General features: G+C 41.5%; 1 protein-coding gene across 3 annotated transcripts in view; it reads left to right on the forward strand.

Moving 5' to 3' along the window:
• The first annotated feature begins 3,051 nt into the window (after positions 1–3,051).
• PAFAH1B1 (platelet activating factor acetylhydrolase 1b regulatory subunit 1) overlaps positions 3,052–21,332 on the forward strand; it is a 63,519-nt gene continuing 45,238 nt past the window's right edge. For 2 of the 3 annotated variants that reach the window (XM_058164264.1, XM_058164266.1), the window contains exon 1: positions 3,052–3,455. The gene's annotated coding sequence lies outside the window, so the exon portion shown is untranslated. Of the gene's footprint in view, positions 3,456–3,736; positions 3,835–21,332 lie in introns of those variants that run through there. The other variant, XM_058164265.1, reaches the window with a different exon arrangement.

Raw genomic sequence — 21,332 nt, forward strand, 5'->3', positions numbered from 1 at the left:
GTGAGGGCATTTGCTTAGGAATAGATCTAGCTATCTCTTTTATCTCTTAAGTGCTGACATCTGCTGTGGGCTAGATCAGGGGTCTCCAACTTTGGCAACTTTAAGCCTGGCGGACTTCAACTCCCAGCTTTGCTGGCTGGGGAATTCTGGGAGTTGAAGTCCGCCAGGCTTAAAGTTGCCAAGATTGGAGACCCCTGGGCTAGAGGAGGGTGGGGGCTGTTAAGAGTGACTCTGCTTCCTGCCTAAAAACATGTTTCTCCATTTCTCATCCAGGGAGGTATAATATTCTGCCTTTTTAATATTTCCTAGAGTATTCCATTCTTCTAGGAGAGGGCTGGGTGCTAACCTCCTACATTTGCAAAGTGTATTCATGTAGTGCTTTTCAACCTCCGCAATTTGCAAGATCTCTGAGGGACTTCCAACTTCCAGAATTCCTGCCTTGCTTTAAGCCAAGATTTAAAACCCGGGTTTAAACACATCTTAGGTTTAAAGCGACACACAAACATGTATCCTCCCAAAGGTGTTTTTTTTCCCCTTTTCTTTTCAAAAGGCAACTGGACTTTTGCCTTTATGATGCAACCTTTCACGACCGGCTGTGGAGTTTAACCCAGGCTTCTCTCTGGTCCTGTTTTCTTCCCAGAGTGTTTCAATAGGGATTGCCACTGTGCACTTTTTAATTTCAGGACCAGCTATCTCTGTGTTCCTGTAAATCGAACAGACTAGCTCTGCATTACATCCTACAACATCTTGAGTCCCCAAAGACCTATGCAAGGGTCCTTTTTGTAGACTTTAGTTCAGCATTCAATACCATCATCCCAGACATTCTTCTAACTAAGCTAAACCAGCTACAGGTACCGGAACAGACTTGTAAGTGGATCACAAGCTTCCTAACAAACAGAAAGCAGCAGGTGAAGCTAAGCAAGATCACATCAAATACCTGTACAATTAGCACAGGGGCCCCCCAAGGCTGTGTGCTCTCCCCACTTCTCTTCTCTCTGTATACCAATGACTGCATCTCCAATGATCCATCTGTTAAGCTACTGAAGTTTGCAGATGACACAACAGTGATTGGTCTCATTCGAGACAATGACGAATCTGCATATAGACGAGAGGTCGAACTACTAGCCTTGTGGTGCAACCAAAACAATCTGGAACTGAACACACTCAAAACCGTAGAAATGGTGGTAGACTTTAGGAGAAACCCTTCCATACTTCCACCTCTCACAATACTTGACAACACAGTATCAACAGTAGAAACCTTCAAATTTCTAGGTTCTATCATATCGCAAGATCTCAAATGGACAGCTAACATCAAAAACATCATTAAAAAAGGACAACAAAGAATGTTCTTTCTGCGCCAACTCAGTAAGCTCAAACTGCCCAAGGAGCTGCTGATCCAGTTCTACAGAGGAATTATTGAGTCTGTCATTTGCACCTCTATAACTGTCTGGTTCGGTTCTGCAACCCAACAAGAAAAACACAGACTTCAGAGGATAATTAGAACTGCAGAAAAAATAATTGCTACCAACCTGCCTTCCATTGAGGACCTGTATACTGCACGAATCAAGAAGAGGGCCGTGAAAATATTTGCAGATCCCTCGCATCCTGGACATAAACTGTTTCAACTCCTACCCTCAAAACGACGCTATAGAGCACTGCACACCAGAACAACTAGACACAAGAACAGTTTTTCCCCGAAGGCCATCACTCTGCTAAACAAATAATTCCATCAACACTGTCAGACTATTTACTGAATCTGCACTACTATTAATCTTCTCATCGTTCCCATCACCAATCTCTTCCTACTTATGACTGTATGACTATAACTTGTTGCTGGCAATCCTTATGATTTATATTGATATATTGACCATCAATTGTGTTGTAAATGTTGTACCTTGATGAACGTATCTTTTCTTTTATGTACACTGAGAGCATATGCACCAAGACAAATTCCTTGTGTGTCCAATCACACTTGGCCAATAAAATTCTATTCTATTCTGAAGGAAATAAGAGAAAGAGGGGGATGAACATGCCCCGCGGGCTCCCCATCTTCCACCAGTCTGCTGCCTTCCACCTTGTACCGGACTCGACCCTCCTGTAACTCGTCAGCACAGCCGCATTAGAGCTAGGAATTCTGGGATTTGAAGTCCCGATGTATCTCGAGGATATAAACAAAGTGAATAAAGGCTATAGTTTTCAAAAGATAAGGGTAATGCGTGGCGCTGGGTTTAAACACCTATTACTTTATTTTGTAGACGGTTGAAGAGAAGGGGCAACCGAGACGCAGCAGCGGGAGCGACCGCCTGAGAGAAACAGGCCGCGCGGGCTGCCGGGAGTGGAGTCCGCCAAGCCGCCGGCTCCTTCCCCGTCGCAGGGCATGCCGGGAGGCGCGGCGCTTTAGCTTCCCCAAGATGGTGTCCTGCCTCCCGTCCCCTCCCCTCCCCGCACATGCGCAGTGCTTGAAGCGGGCCGAGCCTGCTCCCTCCTTTGCCTTTCTCGCTCCGGCTCCCTCCCTCCTTCCTTCCTGGCGGCCAGGGCGCCACTGACACGGCCGGAGCGGAAAAGCCAGTCGTTGTCGCCGCCACCGCGGCGAGAAGGAGAAAGACGAAGAAGGCCAGCAGCACCACCATCATCAGCAGCACCACCATCATCGCCGCCGCCGCCTTCGACGAAACCGCCGCTTGCCGCCTTTGCTCCACCCCTCCTCCATCTTCTTTCTCCACACAAGCCGGTAAAAGAGAGCGAGGAGGGGGGCCCGAGCCCCCCCCTCTGCCGGGGCGAACCCGCCGCTGCTCCTCACCTCGCGGGAGGGGCCGAAACCGCCAGTTCGCCACACACGCAGCAAAGCCCGAGCCGGTGGATGGGAGCGGCCTCGCAGGCGGCGGCAACAGCAGCATCACCACCAGCGGGCTCCTCGGGTAAGGCCGGCTTCAAGTCTTGAGGGAGGGCGGCGGGTTGGGTATATGAGGGGGGGGGGGGGTGGGTGAGAAAGGAAGCTGTCGGGGTTCTCCCCGGGCTTTGAGGCGGTAGGCCCCGGCGGCCGCTCCTCCCTCCTTCCTTCCTGGCGGCCAGGGCGCCACTGACACGGCCGGAGCGGAAAAGCCAGTCGTTGTCGCCGCCACCGCGGCGAGAAGGAGAAAGACGAAGAAGGCCAGCAGCACCACCATCATCAGCAGCACCACCATCATCGCCGCCGCCGCCTTCGACGAAACCGCCGCTTGCCGCCTTTGCTCCACCCCTCCTCCATCTTCTTTCTCCACACAAGCCGGTAAAAGAGAGCGAGGAGGGGGGCCCGAGACCCCTCCTCTGCCGGGGCGAAGCCGCCGCTGCTCCTCACCTCGCGGGAGGGGCCGAAACCGCCAGTTCGCCACACACGCAGCAAAGCCCGAGCCGGTGGATGGGAGCGGCCTCGCAGGCGGCGGCAACAGCAGCATCACCACCAGCGGGCTCCTCGGGTAAGGCCGGCTTCAAGTCTTGAGGGAGGGGCGGCGGCGGGTTGGGTATATGATGTGGGGGGTGGGTGGGTGAGAAAGGAAGCTGTCGGGGTTCTCCCCGGGCTTTGAGGCGGTAGGCCCCGGCGGCCGCTCCTCCCTCGCCCGCTGCTTTCCAGCTCGCTCTCAAAATGGCCGCCGCGCCCGTTGGGGTGGGGGGAAGAAAGGGGCGGGAGGAGGAGGAGGAGAGGGGGCTCTGCTCGGCACCCCCCCTTTTTTTTGCCCCTCACCGCCATGCGTGGGGAAAGAGGGAGGGAGGGGGGAGCGGAGGGTTCAGACGCCCCCTCCGACCCGGCGGCTCCACGCCTGCGCTCCATCCTCCCCGGATCGCGGCGACCTGGAGGTACCGTCATTGACTCGGTGGCGGCGGCGGGGAGGAGGAGGGGTGTCGGGATTGGGTGGGTGGGGGCGACTGGAGGGCGCGCGCACTCGGTGATGGGGGGGCGCCTTCCCCCCCCCTTTTTTTAGTCGGGCTCGCCTTTCTCTCCCTGCTGTCATTTGCCGACGGGCGTCCCTTCCCCCCCCCTTTTTTTTTTTTTGCACGCCGCCTCCCCTCGGCCCCGCGTTCCCCGCTGGTCTGCTGGGCGAGGAAGGGATGCTTTTGCACTAAACAACTGCCGATCGGCCTGGCCGAGGGAGTCTCCTTGTCTCGGGTGGGTGGGTGGGTGGGGGGTCTTAAAAAAAACACAACCCAAACCAAACCAACAAAACCCGGGTTGGTTTATCTTTCCTTCTCTTTCAACGGAGCTCTACAACGGATGGGCTCTACAATTCTTCTTTGCTTCTGATTTCATATAACCCCCCCCTCCTTTCCCCCCCCCCCTTCTTCTTTCTCCCCCAGCTTCTCCTGTTTGTTCTGGCCTTATTGGCCCACTTCCCAGCCTCCCTCTTTTTCTCTGGGTGACTCTGCAAGTCAGGAGAAGCGTGGCTGGGTGAAGGCAGGTTGGAAAAGGGGGGTTAAGGTTTTGTGTGGGGATGGGGTTCCCCCCCCTTCTTGTGCTGCCACACATCTTTTTGTCTTAAACAGACTTCTCTCCCCCCCTGCATTTTCCCCTTTCCCAGCCTCTTATTTACACCTTTCTCTCTTCATTCATCCTACATGTACCATCCCTTCATCCTCCAGCCTCCTCTTCCCTATTTGTCTTACCCTGCCTGTTTCCTTCTCCCTTCAGTCCTTTTTCACACATTTATTTTTGCTTTCTCTACTCTTTATTGACCAGACCTTTTATTTTTCCCTCATTCCTTCATACTGTAGACGGCAGCTCTTTTTTTTTTAAAGCTTTTTCTGTGCATTACTTTACACAAAACAGCTTCCACATTTTTTATTCCATCTGGCTCTCCTCTACCACTGACCCCCATCTCTACGGGATGAGTTATATCTTGCTTCCATCTATCAGCCTTTCAATAAGGTGTAGATGAGTGTCACGACCCATATGCATAGGTGTCTAGTAGAGTGCCCCTTTTCAGTCTGTAATGGGATAAAGGTTATTTTCTCTTTCATTTTATCTGTCTTTTTGAAAGAGAGTTAGGCAATTGACTTTTTGAATAGGATTGTAGATGTCCCTTGTCACTCCTGGGGATTTAAATATCTCTTATCAGCCTCCTATATACCTTTTGGAAAAGGAATATTTCCTCACTTTCTAATAGTATGACTATTAGAAAGACATGGGTCTCTCAATTTCTGCCTTTCTTTAGACAGTACAATACTCTGTGTATGTGAGGATACATCTTATCCTTTGTAACAGAATACAACAGCTCCTTTCTCCTTATCTTGGTTCTTATTATAGGTAACAGGTAACCTATAACTTTAGAAGAAGTCCTTATTAAGAAGTCCCTATTAGTATATAACCCTTTTAACAGATAGCTATTATTTTCTTTTAAAAGGTTTCCAAGGTTTGAGAGAGAGAGAGACTTATATTTTATATCATATATTCTGATGTAACTTGGAACATGTTTTGCATTCACCCAGAATTCCACTTCAGCCTAAATATACTGTGTGTGATTTGTTTCCTTTTCCATTCCTCAAGTCCCTCATTTATATCACATACAATCCTATTTCACTGCATTTCTCCTCCCCTTCTGTACACACCTCTTCTTTCTTTACCTAATTAAGTAATAAGATATGGCCATCTTCCACTATTTCCTCTCAGAATCCCCTTACTCGCTTACCTTTGGGGACTTAATTTGCCAATATCCTCTGTTTTCCATCCCTACAGCCTTTCTGCTTCATCTGTTCCCAGTGCTTTTTATTTATTTATTTTTCATCTTGCAACTGCTTTGTCACTCTGAAATCATATTTCACTGCTCTGCTTCTAGGCCTTTTTGCTTCCCGGCATTGGCGTTTTTAATTCCTAGCACAGTAAGCGCACCTTAGTGCATCAGCGGAGACAGCTATTATAGTCAGCTATTCCCAGCTTCCTTAAACTAGTATGCAGCCTTTCCCAAGTAGCCCTTTATTTGTTTTTGACATATCTGTATTATGTGTTGCTCCAGCATTCTTATAAACTCCACATAATCAGACCCACATCTATCACGACTGTACCCGTTGTCACTCAGCCCGTTTTTCCTGCATCTTCCACTCCCAATGCTCCAGTTCCATACTTTGCCAGCCTGTAATTTAGTCTTGCCTTTTTATTTTCCTCCTCCACATAGTCTGTTAATTTTTTTCTTCAGCCCAGTGTTTCCATTAGCTTTGTTTCCCAACCCATAGACCCAGCATGCTGCAGTACTGTACTTAGCTCCATATTTTTAAGGGGTCTTCTCTGTGTGTTTACCATCGCCTCTCTTACTTGGCTGTCTGGGTTTCCTAGTAGGGTTTTTCTCATGGTGACTTAGCAATAAATGAACATTGAGGAGTTTAAACTAAGGTGACTGTTACAAGCCAAATAAAGAAGGGGGGTCTGGTTAAGAAAGGATGTACCCGTATTCCTTTTTCACCCATCCTCTTGTTTTTATTTATTAACTTCTTCCTTTCTTAAAAATGGGAGGAGATTGATTGTTTGCAAGGTGGCATAACTGTTTAAGCAAATAAACAGAAGAGCTAAAGGTTAACGTGTTGGTGTGCTGTAATAAAGGGCCTGAGGATTTCAAAATACAGAGCAGTCTGACAGCTCTAATCTGGTCTTCCAACAAGAGGCCCTTTTTCCCATCCGTCTCCCTGCAGTGACTGAGCAAGAGAAAAATCATTGATAGGAGGTGGCTCAAAGCTTCAGATTGAACCGCAGCAAAAATGGGAGGAGGATGTAGTGGAAGATAAAGAATAGGGAGATGAGATTCCACATGTTTGGGGCTAGCGTTTTATTGCTACTATTTTAAAGATTCAGTGGTTCTTTTTAAAAAAATAAAACAAACCCCTGCTTTGATTCTATAAGGGGAAGGGGAGATAATAATATTGGTAAAGGATCTTTTTTCTTGGAACTTGTTCAGAAAGGAGCTTTTTAAATATTACGTTCTGTGGTGTCTTTCATTCCTGACCTCTGGGGAAGAGTTGGTGTGGCCTGTAGCTTTTATAAAATATGTATATATTAATGTTATTGCACTTGCCTTGCCTTGCCTTGCCTTGCCTTGCCTTGCCTTGCCTTGCCTTGCCTTGCCTTGCCTTGCCTTGCCTTGATAGCAAAAATCTTGTCTTGCTAATGCTGCAGTAGGATTTGATTGTTGCAGTTTAACTTATTTGGCAATTAATTTTCTACTTGGTCACTAAAATCTATCAGTATAATTTTATGATCCCCCTTCTTCCCTCTCTTAACTGCTCAAACAGCAATTTTCTTGGTACACTAACCTGTTTGCGTATACATCTTTCTGAAATTTTTTAACATGTGGAAGTGGCATCTCCTTGTAGAGATACATTTGTAGGTTGTACCGGTATGCACACACAGTAATGTGTGTGAAAAGTGGGATTGATCTCCATTTTCAGATTTATTACTAAATGTACATAATTAAATTGTCAAGAGAAAGATACCCAGTTATACTCAAAGTGGTTCAGAATATTCTTGCAATAACTGAGATGCTGAACAAAGAAAACATTTTTAACCGTGGCTTTTTCATCAGAAAGCTAGTTTGTCAGGAATGTTTTTGTTGCTCTTGTTCGGTTGGATTGTGTTTGTGGAGGGCGAGTACAGCCTTTGAGCGAAGGAGAAACTGGGTGGAGTAAGGCAGAAGCTGTGAAACACAGCTAGATACCCTTTCATAGCGTTCCCCCTTCTGCTTGTGTTTTTGCCCGGTGGAGGGAATAGTAATTGCAGTAACAATGAAGTCTGTTCTTTAGGGAGGAGTCTAGTGATGCAGAAATCAGATGAATGTAGGATTCTGTATTTATTTTTTTCCCTCCTTTAGGGTGGATCTTGATTTGTCTGGCATTAAAGTGACCGGCCACTGTTAGAAAGAAGGGATATTGTCTGACCATCCTTCTCAAAATTGGCCTGGATTATTTTATTTTTCTTCACTTGTTCACCTGATGTTAAATAATTCAGTATGAAATTAAAGATCAAAATGTTATTTACATAAAGAATGTGTCATATTTCCATATTGTCTGTTTGTACTTTCATTGATTCACACATGCTAGTAGGCAGGTTTCAGAACTGCAGCTATGCCTCGTCTCTCATGACTGAATGGAGTGTAGTCATGAGATAGTAATTTTAGGTGCTGGTTGTTAGTGCTTCACACAATTTAGAAGAGCATGGCCAAATGCAGGATAAAGGGTGTGGGCAGTGGAATGGTAAACATAATATTTCGTTTTTCCTTATACTTGCCTAATGAAGGATGGTGTATTTTTTAATTGAAATTCAATCTTTGTCATGGAAAATTCAGTTCTTAAGGGTGAAAATACATAGATTATATTAGAAAAAGCCAAATAATTTGATTCTTATCAATACAGAGTATCATTGATCGGTAAGTAAGTTGTAAAATCTGTTGTGGAATATTTACTAAGCAATGGCTTGTGGGGTGGGGGAGTTGTTTACTAGGATGCCCCACACCACAGGATAACACTAAGATAACAAAGCACATTGACCTTGAGATTTGTATTCTCCCTTATTGAGCTTGACAAGAAAAAAGTGTGTACGGGTGAGCAAAAAGGGAATTGTGAGATTTATTAAACGCTACGGAAAATCATTTTTTAAAAAAGTATTACAATTTCAAATATTCCATACTTGATCACATAGATTATTTCCTTTGGTCCAACACACTTTCTTTAGATGTAATATTTAGATTGTACTTTTTATCTTCTGTATTATGCAGTAGACAACCTCAGGCTGCCAGGCAACCATGTGGCCTTTAAAAGCTTTGGATGCAGCCCCCAGAGATCTCCAAAAGTTGTTACCAATTTGTAATCTTAATGTGGCAGAAGGGAGGAAAAAATATTAAATATATGCTAAAGAGTAATTCAATTAACTATTTAAATTAAATTGGAAAAGACAGCTGTTAAAGAAGTTGGTGCTTTTTACATTTACTAAATAAATAATTAAGTTACGTAAACAAAAAAACTCAGTTTCTGTCAAGAGTAGATTTGATTTAACTCTCTAAGCACAATTTATTCACTAGTCAGAGAGATTTTGTAATGATGGTAGTAAGAGTTTATTTTGGTTTGATGTAACATGAATGCTGTCTATATCTTTCTTTTATTTGAAGTTATTTGTAGGTTTTGTTTTCAGAAGGTATGCACCATATTGCAGTAATTCATTATCTACATATTTGTGGCATCATTAAGGCCTAAATCAGCTTATTTATTTATTGCAGGTATTTGATGATGTTTTTGCAGTATTGTGTATTGTTACACAATAACAACCATCACCAGATATTAAATTGTATTAATTGTACTGCATTTTGCATAGGTTTTGTATAATTTTGTCTTTTTAATAAGCTGCCCAAAGTTAACCTGTGGTAAGATGGGTGCCCAACAAAATTTAAAAATAAATAAACAAATTTTACTGTTCCTTTCTTTTGCATTTTTAGAGAGTGTTTAGTTACTAACGGTAGGTCTCCATGGTAGCAAATAAGAAATTATATTTAGAAGTTATAATCATAATTTTACATTTGAACTCTTAATATTTTAGATAAGGTTTTAAGAAAAGTTAAGTTCAATTTAGATTTTTGAAAAATCCATAAAAATATTTTTAAATTGGTTTTTTTTCCTGGGTGCACACATTACTTTGAAGTACAGCCTCCCATATAGCCCTTAAAGGCCAAGGATTTTAATGTGGATGACAGTATGTATCCCTGTGATGTCTCCATAATATGCCTTAATTATGCCTCCCTCTGCTCAGGTATTGTTTTTTGCTTGTGTTTGCTATATACGTGGATGGTTTTACAATTGGTTATTCTGTCTTTTCTCTGGTTTTGTTTTAGGACATTTTTAACTGATACATATTTTAAATGTTTTGGTCTGATTAGATGTTTAAAATATACTAACTCTTATGTTACACAGGTTACAGTTTTTTACAATTGATATTTTACAATTGTTTTTTTACAATAAATTTCATCTGAATACTTTTTCATGGATGCCTATTCATGCAGACTACTTGCATGGATTCTCTTTTAATTCTCTTTTAACTGGCCTAAGGCACTCAGAGAAACACAAAGTTGAACTCTTCTCTCCCCCTCCCCCCAGTCCTTACTGATAGGTAGATTATTTGTGATGTGACACATGGCAAATAAGGAACAAAGGTTGTAGATGTCCTGATTAACTAGCTTTACTGTAATAACCTTATTTTGGATATTAGGTGGAAATGATATCACATGACTTAATTATATGCTGATATTCAAGTATGGAGCACTGCCCCTAATGAAAGAATGGATCCTAATTATTATCAAAATATTTATGTGTGATGCTTGGGAACTATTCTAAATCTGTGTGATTCATCTTTTCCTTTGAAGCAGCTCTAAGATAGGTCGTAGGTACAGCTAGTAGTGCTTTCTAACTTATTTTATATGGAGCTTTTCCACTAGAAAGTCAAATTGTACTATTGTAATCTGGGAATTGAGAGATGATGCAAGATTTTGTAGAGAATAAAACAAAAAGGCAAATTTTGTATGAAGTACCCCATTTCTTCATTTCACAGTTTATCTTTATTTACCATTTTAAGACAATCCTTTAATTGCTGTCTAAGACTGCACATATAAATTAGTGTGACATGACAAACATTCTGTATGAATACTCCTAATTCTTTATGAAAGTGTATTTCAGAAAATGATTATGGAATATAATATATAAATGTCGTGTAGGTCAGTGTTAGGTAGGCATGGGTGTGTGCGGTGTGGGAGGATAAGGCCATCCTGAGCTGTCAAAACCCATTGGTTGACTTGAGCCAATAATTCTTAAGACAACAGTATTGCTGTTAATGAGAAAAATTGAAAATATTACTGTTCATGGCTTCCTTGAGTTCCTGAATGAAAGTCAGGATAAAAAATAATGACTTCTTTTTTGTTAAGCAATTAATAATTATTTTTTTATTTGCAGTTTAGTACCCCTATCATGTTTTCAATACATATCCTTCCAAGACACACAACTCAATATTTATTGGTTAAAAATTGTCTACTGAACCCTAAAAGAAGAACATGTAAGAGAGGTTGTGATTAAAAATGTTTGCCTTCTGGAAAGATCTGAAAACGTTTATTTGATCTTCACTATTATTAAATACTTCTCTTTTTAAAAGTACCTTAGTCTAACACTGTTTACAGATTAGCCACTTAATATTTTACAGTGGGGGTGGTAGATTCAAACCTAGAATGATTAATGAGAAATTAAAAATGATAATATATCAGAATAGAATAGTCAGGTTATGTCCTTTTATCTCGTATGTTACCAGACTGGAACTCTACTTAAGTTCTTATGAAATAAGTAAAAAAAAATTGCATATCACAAATGTTCTAATAAGTTCAAGGTTATTATGTCCTTTAATCAGATGGACATTGGTAAATGTGGTGGACTTGAGTTTCTATTTTGGAAGTTGTTTATTAACCTAAAATTATCCTGTCTAGTGATGTAGAATATGCATAGTATTGATAATTAAGGTGAGGTTCCAGATTAGCTCATGTTGGCCTAACCTAGGCAGTCGTTATGTTATATAAGAGGAAAAATAAATACTCTCTAGGAGTCTCTGAGACTTTATTAATAAAAATGAAGCTTCACTTAATGAGAACAAAAGCAGAAAAGAATGTTTTCATCCAAGATTAGTCATGTAATAACAGTATGGTAATGAAATTTATGTTGTATTGTCTATTAAAAGAATAGGATAGGCATAATTGTTCAAATTATATTAATTACTAAATTGAAAGATAAGGGATTGGTCATTCTCTACGTATTCTGTATTCAGGGTAGATAAAAATCATTTTTTTTTAAAAAAATCAGATTTTTAAAAATTTAAATCCGATTTGTTTTATTTAAATAATTTATTTTTAATTTTTATCAAATTTATTTTAATCAAATGCTTTTCAAGTAAAAATCTATCTTAATAGTTTTCTATTTAAGATACGTTAATAATTTAGTTTATTCAGCATGAAATGGAGCTTAGTTATCTAGCATGAGGCTGTATATTCTGCAATATTTACATTTTTCATAAACTCATTCAGTGAATCCAAACTCTGAAAGCTAAATAGAAACCTTCATTTTGTTTGCAAATAATAATAATAATAATAATAATATAGATTCTAACTAGCAGCAAGAATAAACTACCTTGCATTTAAAGAGCACCTGTCATTTCAGATCCATCACGGCAGCGCCTGTTAGCGGGCAACCACTCACCTGCTACCCCTCACGTCCCTCACCTTGTTGTGTCACTGCCGCATCACGAGCCATCCCTTTAAAGTGAATGGGACTGTCGGTGAGTCAACAGTAGGTCAGAGGAGGAGCCGCTGCGGGACGGAGATGACAGTTGCTCTTTAAAAATTATTTCAGTTGAGTTGATTTCAATCAAGCCTTTTTAGTAGTGATTTAAACTGTGATTTAAATGACTTGATTTAAATCAAATCCACCCTGACTCTATTGCATATTTCTATGCACATACTAAGATGCCAACCAATATCAATTACTTGAAGGTGGAAGGTGCAGGTCCATATATTTTTATTGCATAAAATAGGGGATAGAATTGCATCATCAAATTACCATTTCACAACTTTTCTGGATACAAATATTTCTCCACAAGAAGATGTATCTGTGTTTCTTGATAATCATGCTTATTTCTAATTTGACAAATGGATTTCTGTCTCTGTAGTTAATATAAACTAAATTTAATCTGATGTTTTCATTAAACCACAGTATATCAGCTTTACCACATAGAGCTGCCAAAAGATTAAAAGCAATGCCGAGTTCCTTGTGGGAAGAACAGTATAGAGATGTATTAAATGCATTTATAATGAAAAAAGTTCCTTTTGACAAACATGAATAGAAATATTTTATTAATATTTGAAAAACCGCAATGCCTGAAGAGAGAGATTGTGTTTATTAAACATGTCCATCTTCACAACTGAACATCCTATGTGAGGAGACTGATTAAAATAATTCTACTTGGTGATCAGTGATTAATGCAATCACATTTTCTTTCCTGGGTTTATTTATATATTTATTAAACAAATGTATACAGCTACCCAACTCACACTGATTCTGAATGGCTTAGAACATTAAAAATCCATGGTATAAAACAGGCCCCGATCTTTTGGGTGCCAGGGACCGGTTTCGTGGAGACCACACCCAGAGAGACTGGGGGTGTGTGTGTGTGCTCTGCTTGTATGACCCAGTTCTTAACCCCAGTATAAAATATCTAAAGCACACACACCCCATACTGGTAAGAAACACAATCAAACCAGCCAATTAATTGGCCCTCCATATCAACCTGAGGTCCCAGGTCTGCTGTTAGAACCATGTCTTCAGACTTCTCTGGAAAAGCTTTAAGAGGGGGGGACAACATGCCCTGCCTTCCCACTCTTGTGGGTTGGGTAGACATTACTGGGGAGAGGCAGTCCTTCAAATAACTGGCCCTAAGCCGTTCAGGACTTCAAAAGTGATAACCAGCATCTTGAATTGCACCCGAAGCAAATTGATAGTCAATGCAACTCCCACAAAAGAGGTGACATCTGCACAAATCTGGGCTTGCTCAAAACTGCAGGTCACTGTGTTTTGAAGCAGCTGAAGCTTCTGGATACTCTTCAAGGGCAGCCCCTGTAGAACCCATTACAGTAGTCCAAACGGGAGTGATTATTGACCATGGTGCCCATTTTTTTTTTTTAAAAATGTATGTATGATGATCTAAGCAAAATTTTAAATAAAAATATTGTTGAAGCTAGACCTTTCCTTCAGTGCCTTTTTGAGCTTTGGTCACACTATAACTGCAATTTATAATGGAGGGATGTTCATACAACGTCAAACTTCATAAAATAATTCTGGTGACAATGCTGCAGTTCTCTCTAGTGCAACTTTCTTCAACCTGGTTCTTTCCAGATGTGCTGGGCAATACTTCTTTTTATTTCAACTTGTACGTGCTTTGTATATATGGGCTGGGTTATTGGGCATTGCAACTCACACGGTGCAAGAAGGCTGCTCCAGGGCAACCAGCCTGATGGCTTATATTCTCCAAAGCAAGACATTTTATTATTTTATAGCCAATCCCATTAATTCAGTTGATCCAGATGAGTGAGCTATGTAGTAGTCATGAATTATGGGACTTGCTAGCAGACTTAAAAGGGAGTGTTAATCTTCCTTCCTCAATGAATCAAGAGAAAATCCTAGCATCACGAACATTAGGTACTGTTATGTATATACATCGAGGCTTGTGATCTATATAAAATGGATTAGAAATGTGTATATATACAGTAGATAATCTTTCTTCAATGGAGGCCTTCTATCTATGTAATTTTATAGCTATATTGTTAGTATATTGGACTTAAAAACACAGTGGCTTCCATTGTGATAAAGGAAATCAAAGAGATTCTTCTTGATTTCTATGCAAAATGTTTGCAAAATTTATTAAATTTATATTCCACCTTTCTTTTAGGCGCTCATGATAGAGGACATAGTCCTCCTTCCTATTCTTCCACACAACCTTCTGGTTACAGAAATTGTAACTGGCTCAAGGTCACATACCCATAGATGGGTTCCCACACTCCTAATCCAGCAGCTAAAAACAACTGCATCATGCTGGTTTTCTTTATTACTGGTACAAAGGGAAGGTTTTTTTTGTAACCATTAGGTGAGGACAAAGAGATGGCAATTCTCTTTAGATAGCAACCAATTAAAAACAAATCTTTTCCAGTTACAAATGGTCCTTGACTTACAGCCATCTGTTTAGTGACTGTTTGAAGTTACACTGGCATTGAAAAAAAATTGCATTTATGACTCTGCAGGATCCCCAAGCTCACATGATCAGAATTTTGGTGCTTGGCAACTGGCATGTATTCACAATGGCTGCAGGCCAAAACTATGTGATTGCCATTTGCAACCTTCCCAGCTGGCTTCTAACTGAAGCAAGTCAATGGGGGAAGCTGGATTCACTTAAAAACCATGTGATTCACTTAAATGGTTATAAAATTGGAGGTCACTCACTTAAGAGTCTTGCTTAGCAATGGAAATTCTGGATCCAGTTGTGGTCATAAATTGAGAAATACCTATATTAAAAACCATATCTTAAATGGAGAACTTGGTAAATATTGGTTAACTCACCATCCCTCCCCACCCCTTTGATATTCCTATTGTTTTATAGAGTTGCTGTTTCAGCTGAGAAAATGCTACTTTGGAGGGAAAAACTACAAATATTTTTTAAAGAAGTGTTTAATTTGTAGCAATATTACTTTTATATTAAAAACAAAGGATTATTGAATTTTGCCTTAAAATACAACTGGAATACTATCCTGCATTGATAATGATTTTCCATCACAATCCAAGATTGACGGGGCTTTTCCTATTTTCTGCATCAAATGGGAATGAAGACACTGTCTGGAGTCTCATAAAATCATAGATTTGGAAGCATCTATAGATCTATCTATAGATCTATATAGATCGTCAATCACGAGCCCTCTTTCTGTACCGAAAACCAGATTTACAGTAGGTGGCCATTCAACTGCTGTTTGAACTCATGCAATGAAAGACCACCTACCATCACTCTGGGTAATCAACCCCACTGTGATTAATTTCTGTCTTTCTAACATCTTTGTTGGCCTTCTACAAATTTATCCCAGATTACCTGAATCATCCTCTAAAGCAGTGGCCCTCCCAACCTTTTGGGCATCAGGTATTGGTTCTGTGGAGATGGGTTTTTCCAGGAACTGGAGGGGGTGTGGTTTTGTGTCCTGCCTGCATCCTGCCGATGGGGTTTCGCTTGTTTGCGCAGCCCTGTTGGCGGCATGCTACGGCCTGGTGCCGGTCCGTGGACTGGGGAGGGGGGGCAGTTTGGGGATAATTGCTGTAAAGCATGTTGCCCAGAAATGAAGACAATACTTGAATTAGGTTCTGATTATTGTAGAAGGAGAGGGATGGGGTGACTTAGTGGCTAAAACGCTGAACTTGTCGATTGAAAAGTCGGCAGTTCAGCGGTTCGAATCCCTAGTGCCGCGTAACGGGATGAGCTCCCGTGACTTGTCCCAGCTTCTGCAGTTCGAAAGCACATAAAAAATGCAAGTGGAAAAATAGGGACCACCTTTGGTGGGAAGACAACAGCATTCCGTGCGCTTTTGCGTTTAGTCATTCTGGCCACATGACCACGGAGATGTCTTCAGACAGCGCTGGCCCTTGGCTTTGAAACGGAGATGAGCACCACCCCCAGAGTCGGGAATGACTAGCACATATGTGCGAGGGGAACCTTTACCTTTACCTTTACCTATTGTAGAAGGGCATCATTTCCCAAATACATAACATTGTCCAGGGCCAGCCGTGGCTAACAACAGGGCAGGAACTGGATTACCAGAAATCCAGAAATCTGGTGATTCTGAAATTATACCAATTTTGACGTTTGATGGAATGTAAGGTTAGAAGTTGTCCTGGGCTCATTATTCAGGCTGAAAAAGCAGGCGGGTGGGGCGGGCTATGGCCGGGAGGGCTTTTACCAATTTAGACTGATGTATCTGTTGCAACCTTATGGAAACAGGAGGCACTCCTGACCGTCTCTTGTGCCTTGTCATCTGATGTTTGGATTACTGTAATTTAGTTATATGAGCCCTCCTTGGAGACCACCCATAAAGTTCAACTGGTGAAAACTGCAGTAGCCTGTATGCATATGCTAATTACAGCCACGTACATCCCGTTGCCATGGGAGCTGCTTTGGCTACCTTTGTGTTCCCAAGTGCAAATAAAAATGCGGGCTGTCCCTATAAATTCTTATATGGCTCAGGGCCTGGGTATCTCCAGGCGTGCCTTTTCCATCTCCGTCTCTAAGTATCCAGTCTGAGCGAATAGAGAATATTTGCTGAAGGTTTCTGACTGTTTGGGGATGTGATTCAAAAAGGTTCATTTTGGGGGGAGGGAGTTCCCCTTATTTGGAACAATCTCCCCCCCCCACACAAGGAAGGGTCACTCCCTAACCACCTTTCAAAAGCTTGCTAAAACTTGGCTTGTTCAGAGGGTCCCCAGGGATTATGACTTCTTCTACGAAGATACTTCGTGTCTGATTACTTAATATCGTTAGAAATAATTGCTCTTTTATGTTACCATATTGCTCTTATGTGGATGACTTAGAGTCTTTTTAAAGTGGCCTATAAATGCTATAAATAGATGCAATGTATACATTACTTGCTTGAAGGGAATATCATTTAGCTCATTTTGTACAAGAAACCTGAATGAAAGAATAATGCCTTATAGCCTCTGCAAATCTATCTGGTGTTATTGATGACCTTGAATTAGGTAGAGACTCTTATCCGTAATCTTTAAAAACATCTTTTTCACTGGCTATGTTAGTGATTATGGGAAATATAGTTCAATTATAGTTTTAAAAAATTCAAGAGGCTTTTACACTATTTTCTAAGCAATTGGAAAAATGAATTCTGAAATATTTCCCATTATTTCCTTTTTAATTCATGTTAAATTATTGAGATTTGACACAAAGTCTGTATTTGAAAATGTAAAATAAATTAAGTGAAAATCAGAAGCTTTATAAATGTAGGCAACCTTACATGATATGATAAGGATTAGAGGAAGTACAGATTGCTGATGGGCAGTATTTCAAATTCAGGAGCTGTTAATTACAGCATTTCAGGTGGTTCAAATTTTCCTGAAAATTTATGCTTTTTAGTATCTGCTTGATACAGTTGTAACCCTAAATAATATCTTTTTTGTTTTGCTGTAATGTGTTTTTTCTGAGTTCAAATGAATTAGTTGCCTCCACATGTTTGCAAAAAATACATCTGTGTGTGTGCGTTCCTTAAGCTTTAATAGCTTGTAACTTTATTTTTCATAAATATTAACATTTTAAAGCAAATTCAGTCTACAAATCTGTATTATTCTTTACAGTTTTATCTGCCGTAAAGCTCAACCCAGTTATATAAGGAAAATTTTATTAAAGAAACAATATGGCTTTACAATGATGTAAAAGTGAATATTGTATAAATTTCAATTTTCCAAAAAATTTCCACATTTTTTAAAAAAAAGTAAACTTACATTTCTGATCTCCAAAACATTTGCCTGGTTTCAATTTGTGTAATTATTAATGTAATAAAACAAAGAAGAAGACAGAGCTAGTAAAGTGACAAAACTGTATATAAAACACCAAAACCTCAACATTTTCCCTTTTCTATACTGTATTAGGGAAAATGATTCTTTAAAAAAAAGTGAATAAACCCCATTGTTGATCTCTTGCTTTTCTGTCCTTCTGGTCACTCTTAATCTTTATTATAGTTAGATAAAGAATACAGGTAGTCCTCCGGACCATCCCCACTATTTCTTTTGTTAAGTGAGACATTTGTTAAGTGAGTTTTGCCCCATTTTGTGACCTTTCTTGCCACAGTTGAAAAATGAATTGCCGCAGTTGTTAAACTGGTAATCCGATTGTCATAAATATGAACCAGTTGCCAAGCCTCTGAATTTTGATCATATGACCATAGGGATGCTGCAAAGGTTGTAAGTGTGAAAAACGGTCATAAGTCACTTTTCTAAGTGTCATGTAACTTTGAATGGTCTCTAAATGAACTGTTATAAGTTGAGGACTAACTATACTCCTTCTAATTATGAATAATTTTAGTAAAAGTCACTGTTCCAGAACTGATTCCCATTTGATTAATGTGAATCAGTTAATTAGGTAGAGATTTTAACTAGACATTACTCTAGAAATTATGCTTTTTTAAGCATGTTGAAGAAAATGGATAGAAGGGGTGAAGAGAGACTTCAGCTGTTACATTCATGTGAGTAAACACAGCTGTTTTTTCAAAGCTTAGAATCCAAGATCCAAATAGGAGCTGCAATTGACAAATCTACATGCAACAGTAGTTTTTTTTAAATAAATACTTAGTTTCAGCCCATTCTTTTATTAATATACATCTGTAGCATTTATACATAATTACTGAGTTTTTAGGAACTATTAACTGTCTACAGCACAATTCTGAGCATGCATACATAGAAATAAATTTCATTGTATCAGTTGTCCTAAATACTCATGTTTTATGTTTTCATTTTGAAAGATACAATGGAATAATGCTATAGTAAGATACATGAAAGCATGGTTGCATGTTGCTTGCCAACAGGCAGTTCTTTACAGTGAGTTTTTAATCATTTGTATTTGTTCACGTGATCTTTTTTATTTTTTACTATATTTTTCTGCTTTTATGATCTTGGGTTTTATTGCTTTAAATACTATTGTGCCAGTATCCCAGTCAAGTCCCCCCGTTTGGCTTTTTTAGTTGGGGAGGTTGTAGAGGGTGATCGTGTAACCCCTGGATACTGTGAGGGTCATATGTGTGAGGATTTGTCATAAATCACCGTTTTCAATGCCATTGTAACTTGCCTAACAATGGTTGTAAGTTGAGGACTTACATGTAATGCTGTCTGGGATTGTAACATGTAAAATTGTAACATTCACTGACAAGACCCAAGATCTTAGCTTCAGGAAGGTTGCTGCATTATGGATTTTCAGATCGTTTCCTGGCAATTTAAAGAATAGCAAATATGCAGATGAGACAACAATCAAAAGTACCAGAAAATAAACCAGTAAATGCGTGTAATTTAGATAGAAGAGTCTATACTACAACATGGGATACCTGCAGAGATATATTAATGTCATGATATAAATAAAGGCCAACCTTGGAAGTGGTGTTCTACTGCATGGAATCTTTTTAAGAAAACACTTTGAAGTGGAACCTGCAATCTTTATAAAATGTCTTCGAAACAAATAATAAATGTTCATGACTGTATACGGGGAATTGCTGCCAGTTAGTTATACAGATATCCCATATAATAGTGATGGCGAACCTTTTTGGTACTGAGTGACAAAATCGGAACATGTTGGGGCGCAGCACCGGAAACCGGAAGAGAGCAGGTGGCCAGTGCACATGCTGGTCTTGACAGCTGGTCTTCGTGCGAAAACCAGCAGCAGCAGCTCCGAAGAGGAACTTTAAATCTCCCCTGTCTGTCTCCCTCCTCCTCTCGCCAGCTTCCTGGAAAAGGCACAGGAAAAAGAAAGTTGGCGCAGCTTCGCCAGTAGCAGTTCTTCTCAGGTCGGCCAAATGGCCTCCACATGTTCAGCGGTCCAGCCACTAAAAGCAAGAGAGCCGTGTCCGCGCTTCCCTCTGGCCCCCTTGAGGCTGCCTTTTCCCATGACGCCTTCTTCACCAACCAGGGCGTTCCCTATCTGCCCCCTTTGCCTGCCACAGAGACTCCCTCTCCAGACCGGGCTATCTCCAGTACTGGCTCCCACTTCGCCACAGAGCCATGGCTCTCCTCTGCCCCTGAGGGAACCCTGCCTGGGAAAGGGCAGCCCGGCTGAGGCGGTGCAATACCCAGTCACCTCCCCAGAGAGCCCACATTCACGCCCCTTTGCCCTTCAGCCCATGCCTTCCTGAGCGGGGAAGCTCCTTGCTGAGAAGCAGAACTCTGGGGAAAGCTATGCTGCCAAGGAGGCAGGCAAGCCTGCTTGCTCACCGTGTCTGTCTCCAGGCAGCTTACCTGCCTCTGCCTGTGTCTTTCTGAAGTGGCTGCCGCCTCAGCCATTGCTCGCGGGTCCAAGCCAGCTGTGGGGACCTCCTTTTTGGCTCTGGGTGGCACCGGCACGGCGCCGTTGCTTCCTCCCTGCGAGTGCGCCGGATCGCCTGCCAACCTGCTTGCCCTAATATAGTGCTCTCTCCCTGACAAAGCCACGTGGATGTGAGCAAGCAGAAAACTGGCTTCAAAGAGGCGCAGTGGGCGGGTGCCTTCTCGAGGCCGGCAATCGAACGCGGGTCTCGGGCCGAGTTGGCTCGGGTCAGGCTCTCCGGCAGACTGGGATTATGTTTGTGTTTGTGTGTATCTGTAACAAGGCAAGAGAAGCAGTTGCGCCATGGAGTCAAGTGGCTCTTGGAAGCCGATCACTGCAAGCTCGCAAAATGCACTCTTTCTGGCTCACGGGATCCGTTTGTAGTTGTGGGAATCTGGTGCTGTTTCCAGCGGGTTATAGAAATTGGGCCGCTTCTTCCCACCACCCTGCTTCTGGTTTCTTTGTTCAGACCTTGCCTGTTAAGTGGGAACGTCGCGGCTGTTGGGTTTGACCTGGAGGATTATGTGACTGCGCCAAGAGAAAGACTGCAATTTGGGTGCTTTCTTTACCCCTGAGTCAGAGGTCCAGAAGAATCCGGCGACGCAGGAAGAGGGGCAGACGGGAGATTTAAAATTCGTTTTTGGAGCTGCTGCTGGTTTTTGTGTGAAGACCAGCTATCTGGCATGCACATAGGCACCGGCCA

The sequence above is a fragment of the Ahaetulla prasina genome, chromosome 1 (genome assembly GCF_028640845.1).
Source record: "Ahaetulla prasina isolate Xishuangbanna chromosome 1, ASM2864084v1, whole genome shotgun sequence".
In the NCBI taxonomy this organism is placed as follows: Eukaryota; Metazoa; Chordata; class Lepidosauria; order Squamata; family Colubridae; genus Ahaetulla; species Ahaetulla prasina.